This window comes from Phasianus colchicus, chromosome 2, assembly GCF_987193195.1.
Source record: "Phasianus colchicus chromosome 2, bPhaCol1.hap1.1, whole genome shotgun sequence".
NCBI lineage: Eukaryota > Metazoa > Chordata > Aves > Galliformes > Phasianidae > Phasianus > Phasianus colchicus.
In genome coordinates, this window is record NC_143437.1 from 76,327,195 (window position 1) to 76,345,141 (window position 17,947).

At 44.8% G+C, this 17,947-nt stretch overlaps 1 protein-coding gene across 5 annotated transcripts in view; it reads right to left on the reverse strand.

Annotated features, from left to right (window-relative positions):
- HTR1E (5-hydroxytryptamine receptor 1E) overlaps window positions 1–17,654 on the reverse strand; it is a 28,721-nt gene extending 11,067 nt beyond the window's left edge. The window contains exons 1-2 of one of the 5 annotated variants that reach the window (XM_090136042.1): window positions 17,402–17,654; window positions 3,599–4,463 (exon numbers count right to left, since the gene is read on the reverse strand). The gene's annotated coding sequence lies outside the window, so the exon portion shown is untranslated. Of the gene's footprint in view, window positions 1–3,066; window positions 4,464–17,401 lie in introns of all 5 variants that reach the window. The other 4 variants (XM_090136041.1, XM_090136038.1, XM_090136039.1 and 1 more) reach the window with 4 other exon arrangements.
- Between the last annotated feature and the right edge of the window lie 293 nt (window positions 17,655–17,947).

Consider the following 17,947-nt stretch of genomic DNA (forward strand, 5'->3'; position numbering starts at 1 on the left):
TTCAGGTATGTACTTTATATCCCAGACTTTCATTTCCCCTTTTTGGTAGATTGCTCATACTGAGTACAAAAGACTGTGGGTATACTCAAAACATCCTATGACTACTAATACATCATGCCCCATGTTAAACAGAACAGATCTCATGTGAGTGTTTGTCCTTCCCTTGGTTGGGTTCTGCTGCAGCAGCTAATAGTCATAACAAATAAGAAGTCTTAACATTGTGCTATCAAGGGAAGGGTCAGACACAATCAACACCCTCCCCCCCCCCAAAAAAAAAAATCAACTAGGATCCCCCCTACTGCTCCCCCCCCCTTGTGCCTGCCTCAGTGACAGAAGACTGATTTTAAAGGCAGGATGCATTTCTTACCTACTGTGTGCATTTCAAATCTGTTTTTCTCATTAAGAACAATATTAAATTCTGGAATAAACCAGAGTGCTTTAATTATCACCACAAGCAAAGCCTTGATTTACTCTGCCTCAGAAAATGAAGGAGGTGATGAGGAGGTAGAAGATGAAAAGTGTATGTCTCATTCATGTTACCAAATACCTTCTTCAGGAAGCTACATATACTTGCTTGGGTAGAATTTCCTATAGGATCAGAGGTGACTACAAGGAAGAAAAATGTTTTAAAATTCATTGGTTGTATAAAATTCAAACTGCATATATTCTTTAAGTCATACACAAACCAGGAATGCACATAAGCATGTACATATGTAATTACCATGAAAATGTATAAACAGTATTCCTCAAAACTTAGTGAGGGTTGGACTTTTGCCTTCCAGTCACAAACACCACAACTGTGAGGACTGGGAAAGGGTTTGGTCTGGCTTGGTCTGGGACTGGATTCTGGCGACTGGTAAGGAATGAGCAGTCTGTCTGTCCAGGCCTTTATATCATCAGGCCAGGGTAGCAGGTGGGTCTTACAGGGTTTGGCCATCTAGTATCATGTCCTAGATGTCCAAACCACCACCAAATTATATATGAAGATTATATATGAATTATATATGAAGAAATTGTATACAAAGATATATATAAAGAGAAACATCTTCTGGTGCCTAGCAAGGAGCAGGAGCATTCCTCAACACTCACAGTATCACTGAGGTGAATGACTGCTCTGAGGGTCATGACTGGGTGCAGAACAGAACCAGAATTTCATTTTAAAGATGGACAAGCTAAGCTGCAGGAAGGTGAAGTGCCTTCTGCGGTCACACAAAGAGCTCCTGGAAGAGCTAGGCTAAAGGTCAGGTTTTGTGCCTCCACTGCTCTACCTCATGATTATTCACACCCAGAAGGTCTGGCCAGTGAGAGCTATAGCATCAAGCATGCAGTGTACAATTTTTGTCCTAGCACTAATGAGTTCAAGATAGACCAAGCTTTATAATGGGCATATAGAATACTTCCTACCATTGCCTCCTACCAACCTTCAACAAGATCTGTCTTAAGCCTCTAGTCTGAGCATGCCCCCTAATCTCCTTCTGTAGTCAAGACAGACATCTCCCTAGACAGCAATTTATCCTTCCTGCCTTCCAGTATTTCTGAGCTGTGCAAGTCCTTGCACTAGGTGGGAGAAACAAAGCTTCTTCCCTACCAGCAAAGCAGCAGGAGCTGACAGTGTTCTTGCTCAAACTTGAAACAAGTTGCATGGGAGCTGATACCTGGGAATTCTTAGCACATGAGGGAAATGAAAGTAGCTGCAGAGGGTGAGTGCTGAGCAACAGGAAATGAGACCTGGCCCACACTAACAACCTTCATCGTCAGATGTTGACTCTTGCCCTTTAACAGCACCACTGCCTTGGACAGCACAGCACAGAAGTGCTAAGAAGTCAGAAAGTGTAAAAAGTAGAAATGGGTCTTCAGCCTACACACCTGCTCTGTGTCAATATGCCAGAACCATCCATTCTGACCCCAAATCCCAGTACTGATGTACACAGTGAAAGATTAATAATGGCAACATCCAAAGGGAGTAACATTTTAGCATAATTTTAACACTGCATTTCTTTTCCTTTCTTTACTTTCTTTCTTTTTTTTTTTTTAACCACAGACTTCATGTATCCATTTCTCTTTGTGTAGGTGTGGTCTGCATTTGTGAAATACAACCAGAAAACACCTCTTGTGGGCTTTGCTGTGTTGTGGCATTGCAGGAAAAAGCTCTATGAAGCTTTGAGTTGAAAGGGAAACTCCTTGTGCAATCACTTTTGACATCTTTGTTACCAAAGACCAATGACATACAAGCAAACATGTCTACACTTATGGAACACAAAACATCATTCCTCTATATCACAGATTATTTAAACTTTCAGGTACCTTTAGAGATGTTGGTTTCATTTAGTCTCATTCAGTGAATGCCAGATAATGCAGGTAATGCACAAGAGTGCATTATTGTGACCACCACTACAAATGAGAAAATGTAATTGCAAAATGATCTCATTTTCAAGGCACAGTAGCTCCAAGAACTCACTACTAAAACACAGTATCCCCCAAATTGGTCCAACAATCACTAACAACTGACTCAAGATCAAACTCTAGAAAGTGGATCGAAGTCCTCATTCCTTCCCCTCTCAACCCTGAGTTTCTTATGTGTATTTAGAAAAAATCCAACTTAAATTCTGAAATATATCATTCTCAGTTTTCACTTTCCATGCCATCCCTAACAGCATCAGAAGGAGACAAGACTCCCTGGACCTAGGAGCCAATAATCAAATCTGCAAGTGAGACAACATGCTTCTGATAAGGGTGTGGAGCAGAATGTGATGCTATGTGGTGGCTATCCCCCATTCTCCCTTAATTTGTTTGTAGCATTCTTGGTGGCGTCTCAGCTGCTCACTTTCCCAAGAATGATACTTGAGGATCATCATCATTCCATGTGATCCCTCACACTGCACAACATGCTTGCAGGTAGATAACCTGTATTTAATGCTTGGTGAAGGCAGTTGGATTAGATGACCTCTGGTGGCCAAACTTACATAACTGTTATAAGAAAATGAGAAGAAAATACATGCATCATCCCAACCCATACTAATTTAAAAAGGAAATCCTTATCTACATAGTAAAATTTTTTAGAAATACCTGAAAACCAGAAATACCTGAAAATCAATGTAAATTGGTGACAGCAGCACTGGTATCACACCTCTTCTAATTGCAGGCCACTAACAGAAGCAAGAGAAAAAGTGGCAAGAAGTCACATCTCACCACTCTGGGAGGACTTGGGGATCCCTGCTTTGGCACTAAGCCCATCCTTGGGGCACAGGCAGCAGAGTGGACTGCCGGGGTAGTGAATCACTCCCAAACTATAAAATGGGACAGGAGGATGTGTCTGGACAAAGCCTTGTAGAGATGCTCCAACCTGCTGTGCAGCCCAACCACTCCCCAAGTTCTCGCCCCAAAGGTGGTCACTTGCTCTTTGTGGGGACAGTCAGCCTCAGGGATACCTCCTGCCTCTCCCCACCGTGGCTTCAGATCCTCAATATATGCTGAAGGAGTTGTGGAATGCTCTGAAGGCATCACACCACTCTGTCGGTACCAAGATGCTGGTGACACATGGACTCCTCAGGGAGCATCTCTCAGTGACCCATGAGTTGTAAAAGTGAAGCTGAAGTACCTTGGATGGCTGTAGATTGCTGCAGCAAATTGTATACAGTAAAATACAAAAGACAGTTTTATATGTTCTTTTAATATATTAGGCCTTGTAATCAAAATAATTTATTGCTGGTTTCTACACCATGGAAGAGAAGAAAATCCTGTGATTCTGGTCCTTTCCATAGGTCTTGGCAGAATATACATCCAGTAGGAGTTACCAAGAGGAATTCATTCTGGAGTCTATCCCATCCTTCAGTGAGGTGAATGGAATTGCCTTCTTCCCACCATGCTTTGTCCCATTCAAACACAGCCATGTACCTGCAGGCTATCTCATAGAGATGAGGTCTGCAGAAGGTGATGAGCAGTGGAGAAGGAGCTAGAGGCTTTATTCCTCATCCTCTTGTGTCACATTGGCACTACCTGTTGCCCTTGTTAAAAAAATACCCAATCCAAAATGGTGCTGCTGTTGTGTGGACAGTCCATCATCAGCTCTTCCTCTCAAAGACAACGTGAGAGGTATTCCATATTACCAGGTAGACTGATCTGTTTCTCATCTAGCACCAGTTGTGGAGAGGATGATCTCCCATGGACTGCCGCCTCAACGCTGTCCGTGCACTTGGGCTGGTGGAGTCAATGCCAGCTTCACCCATTGCTGGGCAAACACACCCTTGGGCCGACAGTCCGCAGCAGAACAAGGAGGGAATTCAGATGGTTATTGGCATGAGTTTCATGTCTCCTGCAGCGGCTGCAAGCAGGAATGTAGTGCTGCTCCTCACGCTCCTCCGCAGCCGGGATGTGGAGACACTCACCTCTGATGGACGACTACTTTTAGATGAGCTTGCTAATGGCTCGAGTTCTGTCATTCTTGAAGCTGATCTTTGAGATTCCTGAAAGACCCCATTAACACTGCATTAGAATCCTGATGACTTTCACTCTCTGAAATATTTAATTACTTAATTTTTTAGAAACATATCAGAATACCTTCTGAGCCAAACATGACCTCACGGTCTCCAGTGAGAGGGGCTGACCTTGAGCACCTGCAGCGGGCTGTTGCAGCCTTGCTTTTCTCTTCACACACACTCTCCCTACAGCACTCAGCCTTGTACCTTCAGAATAAGGTGTTATTGAGGAAAGCAACTTGCTAAGTGGTTTTCTTTTTTATGATTTATCCAAGTGCCTGTTTGCTCCCACACGCTGTGAGTGGATAATAGCAGTTCTCAATCAAAGTTAAAATCACTAATGCTCTTGTCTGTGGAAAATTTAGTGCAGCTACAAAAAAAAAGGTTAATGATGCTGCTATACTACTGATCTTACTATGGCTTGTCATATCTTCATCCCTGCACCCTTGTGCAGCATTATTATATTGGCTGTTTATTCCAGTCCAGATCTCTGCTGAAACTGGTAATGAGACAACTGTGTCAGATATTCTGCTATCATGGGAGAACTAGTGTTAAAAAAAAATCACGTAAACAATAGAAAAGCCATTTTTAGGTACTTTATACATCTTCCGATGACACTGACAATTCAACACTATGATTAGCACAGAGCATTACTCTGTCTTCCTCCTAAATGTATGTTTATAGCAACAAATTTTGGCTATGTATTTCCCCTGGAAATAACCAGAAGCTATTTCAAATTATTTTTGCGTAAGATGTTAAAGTGATCTGAAAAAAAAACCTGAACAACAACAGCAACCTTTCTTGCTTTGAGTTATTGATGCTTTGGTGTCTGCCTGCAGTTCAGACATACCCAGACAATATACCATTAATTCTCTTTTTCTAATTGTGTTCACCCTTGAGTCTTTTGTGACTCACAAGTTATGACTACTTTTTAGTTATAGTCTGATATGATTTTTTGTCAGCCTAAAAGGGCAGGAAGCTGATTTCTTTCACTTATATATTCCCAGTCTTCTACTGAATATATTTAATTTATGGGCACACAGAAAATGGAAAAGCATTAAACTTTTATATATTCATGTAGAAGGTCATTGTTAGCTGAGATAGATAAACTCTGATGGATTACACAGGATCAAATTATAAACCTGTGCCTGAAATTGATGTAGTGAAGGAGTGGTTTGACCACACCACTGTAGACTCTTCATTTGACAAGATCTTATATTGGGCATCTGAAACCACTCTCAGATGCACAGTCAAAATCAGTTTGGTTTGCAGGGGTGATCAGCATGCAAGGAGCACTGCCTAAATTACTCCATCTGTATGGTGGGAATAACCAAAAAGACTGCTTGTTAGGTAGCCTGGAATCAAGTCACCCTGTAACAGGAATACCTGGTCTCTGGCATACTGCAGCCTTCGGAGAATGATTGAATTTAACTTTTGGGTGCCTCAAGTGTGATCAGAGCCCCACTGAATATTACTAAATCCTTTCAGCTCCTCATTAGCACATTGCAAAATATACTCAGGATGGAATTATGCCCTAGGGTTGTCCTCCTGCATACCCTGGATGTTCTCAGCAGAGCCTTGTGGAAGATGCCTTGCTCTTCCCTGTGCCAGGTGGCAGTTTTGGTGTCACACTGCCTCAGATTCATTGATACAAACACAATTTCCTCTTGATTTCAACCCCATATTCTCTCTTACAGCTCTTGGAAGCCAGTGGAAAAGATTTCCATCTGTTAGCAAATGTTGAGAGTCTCAACAAAAGTTTTAAATCCCCCAGTCTCAGTTTTTTTCCAGGACTCTGCTGGACTGGAATCTTGCTGCAGTACAAATACAAGTTCAGAAAGCCTAAAGCAGAGGCCTACCATTAAATAGGGCAATCCTCCCAGAGGCAGTTTCTGAGGCTGATCTCATGCTGAAGATTAGGTGCATATTCAGCTCCTGGTAAACTGCCTCCACAACCACTGGCCAACATTCAGGAGCTGAGGCCATGAGCCAAGCTGGTGAGGTGCTGCCCTAACAGATAGAAGCCTTTCCCCAGAGACCTTACAGTTCTGAATGCATTTGCCTTAGGAGACAAAAGGGGAGCTAATTTAATGCATGTGATCAGGCACCCCTAAGACACTTCTTGCCTTAATTGTATTTGAACAGGAATAAGCAGGAGCAGAATGAAAACTCCACTATTATCGGCACAGTTTGACACTCCCAAGGCATTAGTGCATGAAATGATCTGGTGACAAAGTAAGGCTTGAATTACTCTTAAAAAGCTTTTGCAACAGATGCTAAGATGCTTCCATCTCAAAGGTGACCTGCGATTGTTAACATTTTGCAAAGAGAAACTCATAAATGAAGATGAGGTTTACAATGCAATTATTAGAAATGCTTCAAACAATCAAGTTAAAACACTCAGCACAACTGGTTTCAAATGGACCTTTTAATTTCAGCTAGGGCCCTGTGGCAACAGAGCTGGCTGGGTACCAACCCCAGCAGCAAACATCTCCACAGGAGCCCTCTGCTTGTGCAGAGCAGCACAGCTTCCCCACTGAGCCCAGCAGCTCTTGCGAGTCCTTCAGCAATACCCAGCTTCCTGACCCTTCACAACATCCCCACTCTGAACTGGATGTTGTCTGGCTGTGGTGCCCTCAGCACACCTCATCTCCGTGTCCCAGTAGTGACATAACTGTATCCCACTACAGCCCAAGATATCACAGGAGTGGAGCGCTGGCACTCTGCTCTGGGCAGTGAACAACAGGCCCGGGTAGGCCGGAGCGGTGCACATCTGTCAGGTCTGCTGGCAGCAGCACACTCTAGGCCTGCTGTGCTCCGGATTAGGGCTTCAGTGTCTCCATGGGATTTTAAATAGCTTTTATTGCCAGACTCGTATTATGCCTACCAAAGCCAGTGATTTGTTTAATTTAGAACAGCTTTACTCAGAAGTGTTTACCCACAGAGTGTCCCAATCTGGAGGCACAGGAAAGGAGGTCGCTTACAATTTATTTACTTCTTTTTCTCCTTATTTTCAGCAATCCTCTACTCAGAATAACTTGAAGCTGTGCATAGAGGCTGATTATCAGAACTATTTGAGGGATTCAGTCACACAGCTGCACAACTAAGCCTCCTTAACCGTGTTCTAACAGCCTCAAACACACGATGTTAAATTGGACATGGGATTCTGGATGTTAGATGAGAAAATGGAAGAGAGCAATTCAACAGAGGTATGACTTGCATAAGGCAACGAAGAGCAACTGACTGTGAGATAGTGCTATGAATTGTCCTGCAGATGAAGGATCTCCTTGGCCAGAGAAAATAAAATGGCACATTTTGTGAGTGTACCATGTACATGGCACATTTTATGAGTGTACCAGGCTCTCTAAAGTTCTTGAGGAAGTGTGCACCATGACAGCAGATCAGCTTTTAAAAATACATTGTATTTTTCACTTGTGCACTTCTACATTTGCCAATGTCCCACAGCTGGAAGCACCCAAGGATGGCACGGTGCTTTCTGAAGATCTGCTTTGACCTGAAGGAGCTGAGAGACCCAGGGCTGAGAGGATTTCCTTATTACGCTGAAATAAACACAGTGAAGCTACCTCTTCTCACCCCAAACCCAGCCTCACAGATTCACCAAATTATTTTGACATGTTTTCTTCACCCTCAGGATTTTAACTTCAAGTGTAACAATACCTTTTTTCTCGGAAACATTGCTGCTTTTCTCTGCAGACTATTGCCAAAACTTGGTGGGGTGGGAGTAGGCAGGGAAGAGCTGACTTCCAAACACTTGAGAATACTGGAATTGTTCAGGCGCTGAAGTCAATGCAAGCTGTATCAGGTGATAAGTAGGAGGCTGAAATGTTAAAAGTCTCAGTGCAGCAAGACAATGATTTGAAGAGGCCTTCTATCTTTCGATTACTACTGAGAAAAGATGATATTACAATGAGCCCTGTTAAGATGTAACATTCCCAATGGAGGATAATTGATGCTAAGCTAGTGTCAAATTGAAGATCTGAAAGGGGCTAATTACTTTTTTCTGCTACGAAGAACTTTCCATTTTGTCACTGCTTCGATACCTGAGCAACTCCATTAATCTTAGACATCTGAATCCCAGCTCCTGTGCTTAATTTCTGCTGGGAATTGAGGGAAATAGCAAAACCAGCCATACCAGAGCTTACAGTAACTTGATTTCATGTCTTTAAATCAGCAGAAGGTGTCAAAGCTTCTGGACAACTTTAAATTCATTTTTAGGGAGCATGCATGTAGAAGAAAGTGAGCACAGCCTTGTGCTCACAGGAAACCACTCCTGGAACTTCTCAGTCCCCTGCCCATAAGCACTTCAACCACAAACATCTCAGCATCCAGGTGCTACCAGCAGGTCACCATGCCATGTGGAGCCAACGGAGTTGGGCATTCCTTCTCTCCTGGTGAGTGTTGATGTGCATACACTGCTGGAGTGGAGCTGGCAGGGGACCTGCACTGTGCCAAGAATGGAAGCTTGGAGGGAGGCCCTCCTTGCTGGCAGGGAAGTTTCTCCCCTTCTGTCCCACTGCTGTTAGCTCATGACAGGGGGGTTCTGGTCTCCCTCCAGATGCATCTCTACGGTTTTCTATTTTCTCCTGGCTCCCAGACTAAAAGATCCTCATTTTAGCCTGTAAATCTTGAAGTGCCAAGAAAAGTAAGTGCTGAAGTTGTCTGAGAGGCAGATTCAAGAGAAAGCATCACGTAAAAGTAAGGGAGATCGGCACAGTGCCTACAACAGCTCCACACTTTTCCAGTAATCTTCTTTTATTTGATGTTTGCTCTCCTCTTGAGTGCTTCTTGATGGTGCTTCTTGATTACATTGCAAAGAATGAGAGAAAAGCCGGATGAACAGTTTTCAGACAGTGTGCCACTCTGCCAAAACTTTGTCAGACCATTTATTAACATCAGCAAAGAGGAAATATGTTTAATTGCTAAGAGCCAGGAAGAGGGACGTTAAACATCTTATTGTTCTCCACACCGAAGTGGGAGTTCTTGTAGCCTCCCTGAAGAGCAAGATGACATTTGTGTGATGCTTGAAAAAATGAAATTCTTGAGAAGAGTGACTAGGCACCAGAAGACTAGGGGAAAATGAGGAAGTTCAATACTTTATCAGTACTGAGGTGGTTCAGAGTTCAAGAAGCCATCAAGTAACTGCTGGCACTTTAACCCCAATGTGTTAGGTTGGGTAGATAGCCAGTATGTGGCAATTAGTGATGCACACAGCATGTTGATGATTATCATCCCATCATCTGGCCGCACCATCCAAGGCCAGCTTTTACAAGCATTGGGCATTTCAAGCTCTTTTTTGACATCATAATATCCTTTTTTTTATTTAAAAAAAAATTAGTATGTATATCTGTCTGCCAAAAAACATTCCAGCATAATTGAAAAGTCAGAACAATTGATTTTCAGGATTATTTTCAAGATCACACAGTATTGCTCAGCTTTGTACTGCACACAGTTTCAAGCATGTATACAAGATTTCTTGCCTTGTGGAACAGCTTAAAATATTCTAATATTGCCCCAAATTAGATCAGTGTTGGTACTGCTGTACAAGATAGTGAAATTATTTAAATGTTGCTACATTAAAAGGTCCATTAAGATATTTATTGTTGAATGAATGATATAAAAGCATTATGATTTAGACTGTCAAAATAAAATTACTTGTGTGCTTTGCCTGCTGAAAATAGTATTTAAAAGAACATATTTTTAAAAAACAGTTCCACAGAGAAAATGTATTTTTCTGAAAACACATTGTAGTATCAATAGGATCAGAAATTAAATACAGGAATAAGAGAGAGATTACCTGCTTCCAAAGTACAATTTTTGAAAGAACTATAATATCTTTCTTTTTCTCTTGAATAATTCCCATTGTGTGCTTGGTTAGAAAACAATAGCTTAGTTATGAAGTCATGGAAATTGTATCCACGCAAATGCCACCCTCACATTAAAATCATCATACAGCTCACAGTATGCTGCCTGCAGGCTTCTCAGGTATAAATCTAGCAATCAATAAGGACTATTTCGCTACGGCTCTTAACCTTGCAAGAACATTTTATGAAAGGGTTGTTTAGAATGTGCTACACACTATCAAACAAAAAAGAGAAGATCAAATTGGCTGCATTGTAAAATTTAAGCCAAGAGAAGAGGTAAATGACAGCCTCTGCATTTTTTAACAACTTATACATTTATATTTGAAGTCCAATTAACAGAGGCTTCATGGTAGTAGGTCTACTGCTTGTTTCTTGCTGCAGTGCTACATGCTGGTCCTGAGGGACCATTAAATTTTGTATATTCCAACTCGGGATATTCTCTGATTCTAAGATTCTGGGACTCTATGATTCTATGGTTACAGTCCAGGGTTCTCAAAGCATGGCAGGGAAATGCAACTCAAATTCCTTCACTGTGGAAACTGTTTAGATCAAGGATGCAAATCTCAGTTTGCTCTCCATCATCTGGCTCTGGCTGCTCAGGAACCAGGCCTGCAATGCTCACATCTTTCCTGTTCTCCTCTGGTACCCAGCTAGGAGCAATGACAAGGGATGGCCAGGGTGGATATGGCCTTGCAAAAACTCCTGCACATCTGGATAGGTTGGGAAAGAGCCTGCTCTTAGTTATATCCACATCTGCCCACTTCCTCAAAGTATAGATAGCATTAATAGTGGGTTCCTTAGAAAACTGCCTCACCAAACTAAAGAAATTTAGTTTAAGAAAAGCTAAACTCTTTAACAAGGCATGGAAGACATTTAAGTAAGATTTTGCCCCTGTCTGATTATATATCGATAACTTATTGATGCTCTTAGCAGTTCCCATATATATATCAGTTTCTGAGGACAACTATGGTGCCCAAGGGATGTGGATGAAAACCAAAAGCACATCTGGTGGCTGGACTGAGCTCATATCTCTCCCCTGGACCTGGCGCCTGGACTGTCTCATGCTCTAGATGTAAGCTTTCCCAGTAATACAAAGAATACTTCTATAAGAATCTGATAATACAAAACAAGAACCTCAAGCTCAGCTTCCTTCCTGAGCTTGTCTGTCCCTAGGGCTTGGTCGAGACTTTCTCACCTTGTTTCCACACCGCTAATTGGATGCACATCAGCAGCGCGAGGCAGGGCTCTCTGCTCGCACTTATTAACAGGAATAGTTGGCAGAAATGGCACCAGGATAAGTTTGCAAACACCTCTGGGGTCCTCTTTGACAGCATGATGGCCAGAGGAGGTGCAAACACCTGCACCAGTAAACCCAGGCATACTTATTTCTTGCCCCCACCCAACTTGCATCAAAGGTGGCTGTGCACAGATCCCTTGAGTGTGGCTGATCTGATTGTGTTTATGATTTAACTTTCCACCCTATATCAGACATTTTAAATATTTCTCCCTCTTTTTTTTTTTTTTTTAAGAAAAGTGTTTGAAAATAGTCCTTCTAGTACCATATACTTGTGAAAATACCAGTGTTTTATTTTCTGTAGTATGCATCTCTCTCTAGCAGTCTAATATATATGTTAAATCATGAGCCCAGAGTCCATAAACAATAGTTATGAAAAACTGATATTTTTATACTAAATGCTGTATCTTTTAAAAAGTGACAACAGAATTAAAAATTGTTAATCTGGCATCCACTGCTGTTTTTCTAATACTTCTGAGTCTTGAGGGAAAAGAGAAGAGCTGCATTCACCTAAAACTCTTCAAGACATAGACCTTCCACCAACATGTTGAATCCAGGGCTTGTTCCACTTTTTTAATAATTATGCAAAAATTATCAGTTGAGATTTCCAAACTTCTCTGTGAGTGGGAGCAGAATTTCCTATTTGTATAATTTTTGTTGTTTTCTTCTCATCTGTAAGAGGGGCAGTGGCTTTAAACTAAAAGAGGGAAGATTTAGATTAGATTTTAGGGGGAAATTCTTCACTCACAGGGCAGTGAGGTGCTGGCACAGCTGCCCAGAGAACTGTAGACGCCCCATCCCTGGAAGTGCTCAGGGACAGGTTGGATGGGGCCCTGGGCAGCCTGAGGTGGTGGATGGAGTTTGCTCTCATATTGTACAAAGCCCCAGTCAGCAACTTCATCAAGTATTTATACAGCTCCATCAGCCCTTTTGGCTATTCTGCTTGGAGATGAAATACAACAGCAACGCAGACTTTAGTTGTGGTGAACAGAGAAAGGTGGATGCTTGACTTCCACAACTCAGGAAGGCAAAAATTACACAAATGCTGCCTAAGCATTACAGTGAGCAGGGAGGATGCACCCAGCTGGACCTCTTCATCTCATAAAGGCAGGCATGTTCTGCTTTGATCACAGAGAGTTTGGGATAATCAACTGGAAAATATCTTGTAAAGCAACAGCGCATGCACCTGTTTGCATGACTTTTCATACCTTGCTCTTAGTTTCCAAATTGGGTGCTGATTATTGAATTTATTCTATTTCAGCAGCAAGAGAAGTGCTTTGTTCTGATATTTCAGTGTTACAATGAAGTATCTCAGAATATGGATCAAAATTAAATTATTGACTATGTAAATCTGCATGAATCATGCCTGTATATTGTCATCTCCACTCCCATGACCAGGTATTGCTGGGCATTCATCTTTCATTTTGTGCAAAGAACCAAGGACGTAACATTCTATTCAGGTACCTCCAACTTCTAGGGAGGTTCAGGCTGGATATTAGGAAAAATTTCTTTTCAGAGCGATGCTGCATTGGCACAGGCTGCCCTGTGGAGGTGGAGTCACTGTCCCTGGAGGTGATCAAGAACCATGTGGATGTGACACTGAGGGACATGGTTAGTGGGCATGGCAGGGATGGGTCAGTAGTTGCACCAGGTGATCTTAGCGGCCTTTTCCAACCTTAATGGTTTTGTAACTCTAACATTCTATGACTAACAGGCTAAGTTTCAAGTATTTCCCTTCATGTTAAACTTCACACATATGGGAAGAAATGATACCATTCAAAAGAACTGCTGCAAGAACACAGTGGTGTTGATGTGAAGCTGTCCGCTTCAAGATTAAGGTATTACCCATTTGACAGGCAGTCACTGCCTGTATGTAGCTCAGGAAGATGTGGTTACATCTCAGCTGCCTACAAAGCTCTCTCTAGGAGAAAAGTGAGACTTTCATCAAGAAAACACTTGAAGCAAGGCACAAAACATTCAATTCTGCAAAACACAGAATAGTGGAATTACACTGGCAATTTACATGTGAGCTCTGAGTCAGTGCTTTCAGGCAGAAATAATCCCACATAAGCATCCCTGATGAGAAAGGATCATAAATCTCTTTCTGAATGGTATCTTGCAATCGACGTGCTTGTTTTCAATCTCCTCTCCTACAGGAAAGACACTCGGAGACAGAATAAGAACAGGACCCAGCCCACGGAGCACATTTCAGGAGTATTTTGTTACGTGGGCCCCTATTTGCATGCTCCTCTTTAGTAAAAGCTACATTGATCTCATCCTTGGATATTTCAACATGTGAAAAAAGAGAAGGAGTAGGACACGTAGCAACTGCTGACTGGGGAGCAGCTTGCCTGGGCTGCTTGGGAGAAAAACATAAATCAGAACCAATAGTAACATAATGGGAAAGGCTATCTAATTCAGCTTGTGGAGAGGAATAAGTTTAGCTGAAAGTAAATTAATGTGTGGTTGTTTGCTCTCTCTCTCTCTCTCTCTCTCTATATATATATATTTAATTTGCTGCTTGTATTTGTAAACATAAAATAAAATTCAGTTCCCAAACACAGTGATAGGGTGAATGTTGGACTGGACGAGAGGAGGCTGACCTCACATAAGTCAAACCCACTGAACTCCTGAGGCCTGCTTGCAAGCAAATGCATTTGCATAAGTGATCGTGTGGAGGACAGGTACAGCCTGTTTAATATATCAGTCACTTGATTAAAAAGAGCCCAAACGATATTTTCAGTCAAGTTAGGCCAGGGATTAGTCTGATAGACTTAATGTAAAGACACAGAGAAGAGGTTGGCATAGTGACCTTTTACTTTATCGTGGTGTCTTCTCAGTGTTTGATTAATGGCTCTTCAAAAAAGCTTTGAAACGAATTAGAGCCCTTCTCACTGTTTGCTGTGAGATCTTTTCCTTTTTTAATATACAAGACTGCTGCCTGGAAGCAATCCTTATGTCTCAAACACATCACTCTTGTAAGTGATGCCAAATCCAAACCCTTCAGTCTGAGCTGGTGCAATTACCATGTCCCCCTTCCACATCCTGGAGAGCAGTTTTTGGTAGAAAATCGGGGATCAGGGGAACATGAGGCTTAAAACAAACATCCACTCTCTTTTGGTGGCCACATGGTGAAGCTGGTGGTTTTTACAGGAGAGGTGACTTTACATCAACAGTGGGATCGAGTGCACTATCAGCAAGTTTGCAGATGACACCAAGATGCTGGGGTTCAGTCGATATGCCTGAGGGACGGGGTGCCATCCAGAGGGATCTAGATGGGCTTAAGCAGGAGAACATCATGAGGTTCAGCAAAGCCAAGTGCAAGGTCTTGCGCCTGGGTTGTGGCATCTCAAACTATCAGTACAAGCTGGGGGATGAAAGGATTGAGCACAGTCCTGTTGAAAAGGACCTGGTGGATGGGAAGTTGGACAATGTGCCCTCGCAGCCCAGAAGGACAACCATATCCTAGGCTGCATCAAAAGAAGAGTGGGCAGCTGGTCGAGGGAGGTGATTCTGCTCCTCCAGGTGAGGCCTCACCTGGAGTACTGCACCCAGATGTGCAGTCCTCAGTACAGAAGAGACATGGACCTGTTGGAGTGTGTCCAGAGGAGGGCCACAAAAATGATCCAAGGAATGGAAAAACCTTTCCTATGAGGACAGGCTGAGAGAGCTGGGGCTGTTCAGATTGAGGAAGAGAGGACTCCGAGGAGAGCTGAGAGCAGCCTCTCAGTATCTAAAGGAGGTCTATGAGAAAGAAGGGGACAGACTTTTTTGCAGAGTCTGCTGTGACAGGACAAGGGGAAATAGTTTCAAACTATAAGAGGGGAGATTTAGACTGGATATAAGGAAGAAATTTGTTACAGTAAGAGTGGTGAGGCACTGGAACAGGTTGCTCAGAGAGGTGGTGGATGCTCCATCCCTGGAGATAGTCAAGGTGAGGCTGGATCAGGCTCTGAGCAACTTGATTGAGCTGTAGGTGACACAGACTTCAGTACAAGCTCCTGAACAGGTGTCCCTGTTCATTGGCTTGGACTAGATGACCTTTGAGGGTCCTTTCCAACTCATGCAATTCTATGATTCTATGAAAAACCCAAGGCTTCAAGTCACGTCATCATCAGCAACAAGCTAGAGCCGAGAGCTGCTAAACCAGTGCTGCCGCTGCTGTGCCTGAGCGCTCCTGAGGCTGCTGCATACAGGCAGAACACAATACAAGCAGGAGTGCTTTGTAACTTTTCTTGGAGCTCTTAAGTACAAATGCAGGTGTGCTTATCTACTTCCCGAAAAGAAAAGAAAGATACTCAAGAGCATGGCTGGTTTCAGCATGCACCACACTTTGTCAGCAGGGGAAAGACGGGAAACAGTAAAGTACAGCTTTATCTTATTTGTAAGAGAATGACAGAGTTCCCTGTGGAAGAATCAAGCTGTTCAGAACTAAATGCTACTCTCTGGACATCTTAATGATTTAACATTCTCTTTTAATAATGCTCAAAATTGCCTTGGTTCCTGACAGTCACCTATGGGTTTGGTGCTTGTGGAATAATTGCAGATCATCATTTTACCAAATAACAGATGTCAGAGCTGCAGGTCCCAAAGTCTGAGACGACTGAAGGGCATAGACAGCTGAAAGCAGTCCCCACTCCTCCACGACAGCTCCTCCACGGGGCTGTTTGCATTTCCAGGATGCCGGCAGAATGTGGGTGATCACAACACCGGGACGATGCCCAGCTCCTGTGCCGGGGCTGGCAGTACCGCTCGCACGCCTCGCTATGCCTGGAGCTCCTCAATGAACGCGAGCCGCCGAGTGGATGCTTTTCTGAGCAGGACTTAAGCCCTGCTTTCCCAAAGCACAGCAGCACGCGTTCCCCTTCAGCCGCTGAGAAATTCCACCGGAGCAAACAGCACCGAAGCCCTCATCAGAACGAAACACGCCCTTTGCTGGATGAAAGCCATACGTGCGTGCTTCGCTATGGGAAAGTAGTGCGGTTCTCACATCATCGGAGTCACAATATCTGGTGGATTATCTTTTTTTTTTCCCACCTAGAGCCACAGTTTGTGGAACGTATGGCTTATGCCCATTCCAGCTTTGCTCTTTAAAAACTGAAAATGTCAGGAAAAAAATTCAGTAAGACTCCCAGCCACCAGGAATCTGCAAAGGCAGATGAAATGCCCCGTGCTTTTGGGTGTGGACCCAAACCACGGATTTGGAGAGAATAAAAGGATGAAGCTGTGCCCTCTGCCCCTTGCACACACACGAAGATCCCCCACCCGTGACCGAGGAGCGGCCCCCTACTCGTGCTGCACACCCGGGGCAGAGGACCGGCAGGCGGGCAGGCAGCCCAACAGCTGTTCACCTTCCTGGATCCCGGAGCGAGGAGCAACACCTCGTGCAGCACCGAGAGTAACCGACGGTTTTGGTGCCCTGCGCGTCCTTCAGCTCCTAACCTGGGATGTGAAGCGCAAGGCACAGACCTGCCCTTCCCACCCGCTGAAAGAAAGAGGCGATGCGTTTCACAGACGGACTCCTCGCACGGCGGACAACGCCGGGAATGCCCCGCTGCCAAGTGGCACCACGGGGCAGCGCCGCCCGCCCCAGCTCGGGGCATCCCTCGGCACGGTCCCCTCGGGGACACCCGCGGAACCGCCACGAGCCCAGGGAGGAAAACTCCGGAATAACTCGCGGGGAAGCAGCGCGCGGTCCGGGGTTCGTCCCCTCGGGGCAGCCCCGCACCCCCGGCAGCCCGGGCACTCACCTGCGCTCCGACGGCGGCTGCTCCGGCGGCCCCGGGGCGGGGGGTCGCTGCCCGGGGGGGAGAACCCCGCCAGCCCTCCGCGCGACAGCCGCGAGTGCCGCGCCGCCCCCCCCGGCCGTGGTCTTTATCCGAAGGAGGAGGGGGACGGGACTCCGCGCACGGCCACTTCGAGCGGGGGGCGGAGGGGGGAGAGGGGGCCGGGCCGCGGGGAGGCTGCGGCGGCTCCGCTCCTTCTCCGCTCCGCTCCGGCGGGGGCACGGCACCGCCCCCGCGCTGCTCCGCGCCCGCCAGGGGGCAGCGCCGCCCGCTCCGCGCCGCACCGCGGGACCGGGGAGAGCGGGGAGCGGTTGTCGACGCTGGAGTCGCCGCGCGGGGCTCGGCCCCACAGAGCACCCGGTGGCGCGGTGAGCGTAGCTGCGCTCAGAGCCGCGGCTGCCGGAGGAGGTGCTGGATCGGGTCGGTCTGTGCGGAGCTCCTGTGGTTGTAGCGTCGGCTGCGGGCTGGGCGAGGACACGGAATGAGAGGCGCTCGGTGTCTGTGCGGAGC